The 8106-nt window shown below is 52.4% G+C and overlaps 2 non-coding genes across 2 annotated transcripts; one reads left to right on the top strand and one right to left on the bottom strand.

Annotated features, from left to right (window-relative positions):
• Positions 1-387: 387 nt before the first annotated feature.
• On the bottom strand, positions 388-460 carry TRNAF-GAA. Its single transcript has one exon. It is a non-coding gene; the product is annotated as a tRNA-Phe (tRNA).
• A 3542-nt stretch (positions 461-4002) lies between these two features.
• Positions 4003-4084, top strand: TRNAS-GCU. Its single transcript has one exon. It is a non-coding gene; the product is annotated as a tRNA-Ser (tRNA).
• The last annotated feature ends 4022 nt before the right edge of the window (positions 4085-8106 follow it).

Raw genomic sequence — 8106 nt, 5'->3', positions numbered from 1 at the left:
TCCATCCACCGACTTGCCGCTTACCTCCTCGCTCCCCCCCCCCAGTATAAAGCCTCATTCAAAGACCCAGCGGTCACTATATCACTGCACACAGCAGTCACTCAATGCAGTACCAAAAATTAAAATACTGAAAATGGATTCTCCCCTCCATCCACCGACTCGTTGCTCACCTCCTTAACCCCTCTAGCTTGAAGGGGAGCTTCTTTTTCTTCCCCTTGCTGAGAAGCAGCAAGAGAAGAAAGAAAGGTCCGGTGGGCCAACTGGGTGCAGAAGCCAATGCTGCCTTTTCCTGCAGTGAAGCCCAAAATGAGGGACTTGCATTGAGTAAAGGCAGTGCTGTGCTTCCAGGAAAGAGCCCACTGCTGCAGGAAGAGGGATGAAACAGCCTGCTGAAGCCTGGGATTGAATCAGGGACCTTTAGATTTTCAGTCTAACGCTCTCCCAACTGAGCTACTTCAGCACCTGCAGAGGCCTTTTTGGGCTGCTGCTGCTCACCTTGAAGTTTATTCTCCATAAACCGTCTCTCCAGTCAACAATGGCCAATGCAAGACGGACATCGCTTGCTATTTTAGCCCTTGGAAACGTCATTAACTAGTCTCTGGATCTCTTGAATGCTGCGCTTCAGTTCATGGGGGAAAGGCGAGAGAAGCGACCTTTGACCAGGGAAAGCAGGAGTTAGGGGTTAACATCCTAATGCTGTCTGTCTCCGACTGTAACACTATTTAATACTGGCCCACCCTGTGCTGGTGAGTGCTCCATTTCTAGATGTTAGTACATTTCAGTTACTGTCAAAATTAAAAGTTTCTATATGCTTAAAAGAAATGATTTTTTAATTTGCTTATATATGGCATGAATAAATACAGATTTACACATCCTAGCATGAACATTTATTGTCTTATATGATAGAGAAAATCATGCATCCAAACTGTGCATTAAAATCATGAAATGAGCTACAAATGCAATAAAAATAAGGTATTCAATGGTTTAACATATGGAGCGGGGCTGGGGGGTTCCGAAGACACGTCTTGCCTGGGATGCCACTTGGTCTAGGGGAGGCCCTGTCAGGGAAAGCAGGAGTTAGTCTCACATGCTTATTTCCAGGCTGTAATCTGTGGGCGCCCTGCTCTGGGGGCGGGATCGTGGCAGCCCAGACTCAGGGCTGGAACAGGCCCCGGATTGAGGGGGTGGTTGCAGGGTTTGCAGAGCTCTGGTGTCTCAGACAATGTGTCTCCCCAAAGCCTCAGATCTGCGTCCCCAGAAGGCTCCTGCGCTGCCTCCGCTCCTTTCACAGTCTATAGCAAGGAGCAGCAGCAAGGGTCAGGGATGAGCCATAGGCACTCGGTGGGGGGCAGAGGCTTCAGGAGGAAACCCAGCCCCCAGAACAGAGGGGGATAGGAGGCTTTTTCTCTCTCCTTAGCCACGGGCTATAGCTCCGAGAGCTCTGTGAAAGGCCTCCCCGCCCACAGCCTGGGGAAGGGGAAGGGGAAGGAGTCCCAGGTTCTAGCTCGATTTGGAGGAGGATCACTGGACCCTAGAACCACTTGCTGCCCTTTCCCAGAGAAACCTGTGATGCCCAGAACGGGGCTGAGATAAATGCTGACAGGAGCCAGGAATTGCTCCCCTGGAATAGCAGCAGGACTGGGCAGCTGGAAATCTCCCCAAAGGAGCTGAAGCCTTGGTGGGTCAGACATAGATGCCCCAGGTACTGCGTGGGGGGCTTAGGTTTGTTTCTGGACAAGAGCAGTGAGAGTTTTATTGCCTCAACATTTCAGTAGAAAAATTCAGACCCAAAGTGTGTGTGGTGGGGAGGTCGATAGCGGTTTCTTTGGGTTTGATTTAGTTTGTTTTCTCATTCTCGTTGTAAAAGCCCTGGGTCATTTTGATGGGAACAATGTTTGTGGAAGGCCAAGGACAAGTAAGAAAAGTTAAAAATCTGCGTTGGAGTGAGGGGGTCTCTGTGTGCCAGGGCAGGGGTGGAGATTTTCATGGGGAGGGGGTTAGGAGATAAATGAGAGGCTTTTGCGGGAACACAGTGGGATGTTTTGCAGTTTAACCTCCCCACTTTCCTGTGCTGCTGCCCAGCTCCGACCCCACTGACACCCCTTTGATGAAGTGGGAATTTTCTGGATGTTTTGTTTGCATCTTGTGTGTACCTCAGTTTCCCCTATTTGTTGCACGATTATCTAGGTTAAAGGTCCAAAATGTGGGGTGCACCCTGCCAGGGGGAATGGAGTAACATTCAGGGGGATGCAGCTGGGCCTGGGCCAGCCCCATGGGGTGAGGAGGGGAGCCACCCAGCTCCACTCTTGGCTCCAGCCCCAGCTCTGGCCCCTGCCTCAGCCCCCTTACCCCTGTCTGTGTCCCTTCCCCCTTAGCTGCGGCCCCACTCCCAGCCACGACTCGGGGGGAGCATGGACAGGGGGGGGGAGCATGGACAGGGGTGGGGGGCATGACCCCGAAGTGTTTTGGGACCAGTGATCTCGGTGGTGGGACAAGGGGGTTAAATCTTGGCAGAGACCCCCAAAGGGCAGGTGTGGCTACTGTCTGGCTGCCTGGGCCCAGACAATGGCCACAAATTCTGTCTCCTAGCAACCGATGGCCGGGGCGCACCTGCTGCAAGAGGCCAGCTGGCCGGGAGGAGTCGGAGAACAAAGAACGAGCTGGAGGCCGGGTGAGCAGGTTGCCAGGGAAACAGGACAAGGGACAGACGAGGGGCAAAGGGCCTGGCTGAGTCGGGCTGTTGGGAGCAAGGAGTCTGCTGGGTTGGGACTCGAGGGGAGAGCCCAGGCTCTGAGTTCGGGGTCTCCCCAAGATGGACGTTGCTGAAACTTCCTGCTTCCTGTGCGAACACAGAACTTTCCCAGGCTGGATCCCAGACCCCTAACAAACCTTCTGTTGTACAGCGCTGGCTGAGAGTCACTGGGGACTGTGGAAGTTGGGGTGCAGGACTCCCCTTCGGGGGGGGGGTGAGGCTTTCCCAGGTGTCTGATTCAGGTGGACTCACTGCAGGAAGCTCCTGGTGTGGAACAGGGGGGCTAAAAGGTCCAAGGTCAGTCCCAGGAGGCGCTGAAGCCAAGGAGGCTTCCCCCAGTGAGGGCGTCCCCTGGGGGAGTCACACTGAGGAGGCTCCTGCCTGGGTTTGACTCCGAGCTGTTCCAGAGCACGGAGCCTGTGTGCCCGTCACAGCCCCCCAGCATGTGACCTACAGGCTCCACTCTGGCAAAGCTCCCTGTCCCTAGGCTTTAGCATCACTAGCCCCTGCTTAGCGACTAGGGGTCAGTTTAGGGCAGCGGACCCCAAAATGTGGGGCGTGACTCCTAGGGGGACACAGAGGAAGATTGATGGGGGCACCTCAGGGCCTGAGCCAGCCCCCATGGAGGGCAGGGAGGAGCCCCACTCAGCCCCACTCTGTCCCAGCTCTTCCCCAATCCCACCTCAGCCTGGGCCCCTGGCTCCCAGCCCGGCCTCGACCCTCTTACCCTGTCCGCACCCCCATCCCCAGCAAGCAACGGCCCCACTCCCAGCCCCGGTTCTCAACCGCGGCTTCCGAGGGGCCACAGCCATGGGTACGAGGGCGCAGTGTGAAATGTTTGGGGACCACTGGGTTAGGGTGACGTCCTCAATCACTTCTCTGCCGTCCAATGAAAGCGATTCCTCCCCCACCCACCCCTCCGTCAGGACGGCCTAGGTACGTTCCGCTGCCCTTCACTCGTACAGGAAGGAGAATAACATTTCATTCCACTCAATGCTAAAGTGATTTGCAACCCACCACCATCCCAAACTGGTCATTTTGGGGAAGCAGCCCCACCCTGCTGCAGAGCTGGGCAGAGCAGGGGTGTCTGTGCAAACACGGCCTGTTCCTGAAGTCTTCCCCCAGCTCCTCACTAGATGTGAGGGGGGAGCTCATTCAGCCCCTGCTTACGCTTAGTATTTAAAAACTCCTTAGTGGCCCTATCTCTGCCGGCCTTAGATTTCTCCTCCTGTCCACTTCTTGATAGCTCAGATGAGGTGGCTGAGTGGTTAAGGTGATAGACTGCTAATCTATTGTGCTCTGCGCACATGGGTTCAAATCCCATCCTCAGCAGTTGCATTTAGTCTTCACCCTCCTTTATAGACAACCGTCTCCCCCCTTTGGTACAATGACAGATCAAACAATGTTGCTTCTTGCAAACAAAAACCTTCTCAGAATCTCTCCCCCCCCCCTTTGCTTCAAATAAAATGTCTAAATACCAGATTTCTAAAACAATTCTCTAGTCCAGCATTTCTTAGTTTTTATCTCAAAAGGGAACAGCCTCATAATCTCCCCCAAACACCCTGGGACCTCCCCAAATAATTAAACTACCCCCAACCTGAGCAAGGCCACAACAGTGAACCAGAGCTAGTGCCTAGGCCAAGCTGTTCTGAAGGAGGCAACTCAACCATTTTCTCCCTGCTTCCCTTGGCAAAGTCTGACTGAGAAAACAGAATTCCCCAAACTGAAAATTTTCTGCTGAAAAACCACTACTAGTCTGTTTGGGGACTTTGGTTTGAATGTACTATTATTATTCATTTCTGAATCAGTTTTGTCATCCAGGTGTATTTCCAGCTGTTGAGTTGTGGGGGAGAGAGGCTAACTCATAATGTCTCTACCCCCCCTTTCATAGTTTCTTCCAACTGGCTAGGAAGTACCTTTGCTAGGATGTGAGTCAAGCAGTGTCCATTGTCGCTGTGCTATCTCGGAGAAGTCTGCATTGTACACGGCTCCTGGGATAGTCCTTGGGAGTGTGGATCCCTTTAATGGGCCAGCAGCGAGTCTGGCTCCTCCATTGTCACACCTGAAAGGCTGGTGGGGGGCATTTCCCAACCTCATCTCAGTAACACACACAGAGCAAAACTTCCCAGCCAATGCTACACACACAATCCAACACAATATTAATGTTCAACAGACCAAGACTTTTGAAATGACACCTCACCAGGCAGACTTTGTACAAACCGTATCATCATTATATGAGATTGGTGAATATGGGGCTTCCAGGGTGCTGCTTTGAGCACAGAGTGCCACACCTGGGCTGACATTGCAATGGAGACGTACCCTTAATGTCCATCTCTCCTGGGATAAAGATGGCAGCACGGCTGGCCTGGACCATCTGACGTGGGCTCATGAAGCTAAAGCTGAGAGGCTAAAAACTGTGGTGCAGATATTTGTGTTCACACTGAAGCCTGGGTTCGGAAACCCTCACCCCTCGTGGGGTCTCAGAGACTGGGCTCAAGCCCATCTGTCTGCACTGTAATTTTATAGTCTTGCAGCCCAAGCCCCATAACCCTGAGTCAGCTGACCCGGGCTTTGCGACAGGTGCCCTGGGTGTGTTAATCGCAGTGTAGACATAACATTAGGCTACGTCTCCAGTACAATGAAACACCCACGACTGGCCTGTGTCACATTAATCAGGGTCATGCGGCTTGGGCTGTAAAGTTGCAGTGTCCGTGTCTCGGCTCAGGCTCAGTCCCCTGCTCCAGGAGCCCAGAAGGTTGGGAGGGGGTTTAGCAAGTGGAAATGGTAAAACCGCAGGGGAGTATTACCCTGGACTCACGGCATTTCTCCATTGGTCTGTCTGCTCTGGGGCAGGGACAGAAACACGTCCTGCTGCTTTTGTTATTTCAAAGGGTGGTTTAGGATTTTCATTCTCATACTCGGTGCACAAAACAGGACTCAACCCTCGGCATAAACTAAACGAGCTGCCCACAGATTCTGGCAGCCACAATGAACATTTGGTATGAGAGCTCAGACCTGCCCCTGTCCCAGCGGGAGGGGGTCATCCATGAGGGGACTGGACCACTGACCTATCAGCTCCTGACTCCCAAACTTTCAGTAACTCTATCATCAGTGCCTGTGAGCGTAATTTAAACCATAAGAAAAACCGCACTAGGCTAGACCGAAGGTCCATCTAGCTCTGAATCTTGTCTTCTGACAGTAGCCAATACCAGGTGCTCCAAAAGCAACTCAGTAAGGTACCACTGGAACTTGAACCCAGGATCTCCTGTATACAAAACAGTGGTTTTAGCCAGCTAAGCCATGGTGCCTACAGCTGCTGAAGGGATCATGTCTGCACACACCTGACTCTCTGCCAACCTCCATCTGGGCCTGACAAGCTTTGCTGGTGTTTGGATTCAGTAAAGCAGAGGAGCAGGTGAAGTTTTACTCCCAAGGGTCTTTGGACAGGTCTACACTACAAAATTAGATCGGTGTAACTACATTACTCAGGGGTGTGAAAAATTTACCTCCCTAAGCAATGCAGTTATATCAGCCTAATCCCGGTGCAGATAGCGCTGTGCCAACAGGAGGGCTTCTCCCATCAGCATAGCTTGGGGAGGGGCTTGGTTTGTGAAGATGAAGAGAATAGGTGGCCCATGGCTCTTGCATTTGGGGAGGCTGGGTGTGAGCGCTGGATGCTCCCTAGAAGTGGGGGGCCCATTGGTGCCCAGACCATGGTACTGCCCCCCCTTCTCCTCTCTCTGAGGCCCCACCTGTGCTCCCCCCTTGCTCCTGTTTGCCCACTTTCCACCCCCGCTCTTCCTCTTTGGCTGAGGACGGCTGATCCACCTCTCGCTCGCTCCTCTCCTCCCCCAAGGCCTTCCTGCCTCCTGCTCGTGCCTCTCCACCCCCTACCACACGGTCTGCCCACCAGCCGCCACTGCTCTGACCCGTCCCTGCAACCCACCCTGCCCATCACCCACACCTCTCTGCCTCTCCCTTGAGACCCACCCTGTCCACCACTTGCACCTCTCTGCCCCTCCCCTGAGACCCGCCCTGTCCACGTCTTTCTTCGGTCGTCTGTTGTTATTCCATGAAACATCAAGAATGGAATAAAAAGCTGAGTTTACTCCAGGGTGAGGAAAGAAAGGAGCCACCAACCCCCTGGCATTGCTGCTTTAGTTAAAGTGTTTTAACTAAACAGCTATTGAATGTCCTCCCTATGCCCCTTGTGTCACCAGAGCACATCCATGCTAGCAGTTCTTGAATGGCAACAGAGAGCAGTGCACTGTGGGTAACTATCCCACTGTGCAACTGGCTGCAGGGTGTTTTGGGAAGGGTTTGCAATGCCTCACGGGCTGGTAAAGCATCACATGATGCAGGTTTCTCTATCCCACCGTTCCATGGGCCTCTTACTAGATTACCAGCTGCTTTTCAACTGTGGTGTGGAGACTGTGTGTGTGTGTGGGGAGAGACAATGTGTGTGTTGGGGAAGAGTGAGTGTGTTGAGCTAAGTAGGAGAGGATCATTATTATCCCTACTTGAAAGAGGGAGAGGCTAAGGCTGAGAAAGGAGAATTGACTTGTCTTAGGTCACACGGCCAGTCAGTGGCAGAGTTGGGAATAGAACCCAAGAGCCCTGATTTTCAAACTAACCATCGGATCTTGAATTTCAGACATTGAATGACCTGAATAAAGTGCTCTCAGATGAGCTCCAGAACAACAACAGTGCACAGGAATTATTCAGCAAGTATTTGAGGAGAACTGCAATGTTAGAGAGAATCATGAACTGCTCAGAGACCATTAATATAGAGAAGCAGCAAAATTCATCAAACATAGAACTGGTTCTGATTTATTTCCTTGGTCTTAAAAGAGATCAACAAGGACCTGAGTCTCCTCCCTGTCAATAACCCCCTGCTCAGCCAACCAGGGTAGAGACTGAGGACGGGAGGCTGAGGGTTCTCACCAGAGAGCCCAAAGGATGGCCCAGGTCACTGGTGGGGATCACTGCCCGAGCACTATTTCAGCCCCACATTTTTGGGTGGACCTCCCACAGTGGGAGCTGCAGAGCACTCCCCTGCAACACACACACACACACACCCCTCGTGGTATTGGGAGGAGAACAGGAGAAAGGACAAAAGAAGGAAGAGACGAAGAGAAAGGAGGGAGAGATGGATGGAGGAAAAAGTGAAACAAAAAGGACAAACCCTAATGTCCCCAGTGATTCTAAGGGACAAATCCCAGGTGTGCAATAAAATTCTGCCTCCTTAAGCTCGTGTTTTCCATGCCCAGAATTCAACTCTCACCAGATGGATCAGACTGAACAGGTTTCAAACCTCCAGGAGGATCTTACCTTCTAAACAGGGACGGCTGTTT

Source organism: Mauremys reevesii, linkage group 14 (genome assembly GCF_016161935.1).
Source record: "Mauremys reevesii isolate NIE-2019 linkage group 14, ASM1616193v1, whole genome shotgun sequence".
Lineage (NCBI taxonomy): Eukaryota > Metazoa > Chordata > Testudines > Geoemydidae > Mauremys > Mauremys reevesii.
Note: the sequence above shows the minus strand (reverse complement) of the source record. Positions and strands in the feature narration are given on the sequence as shown.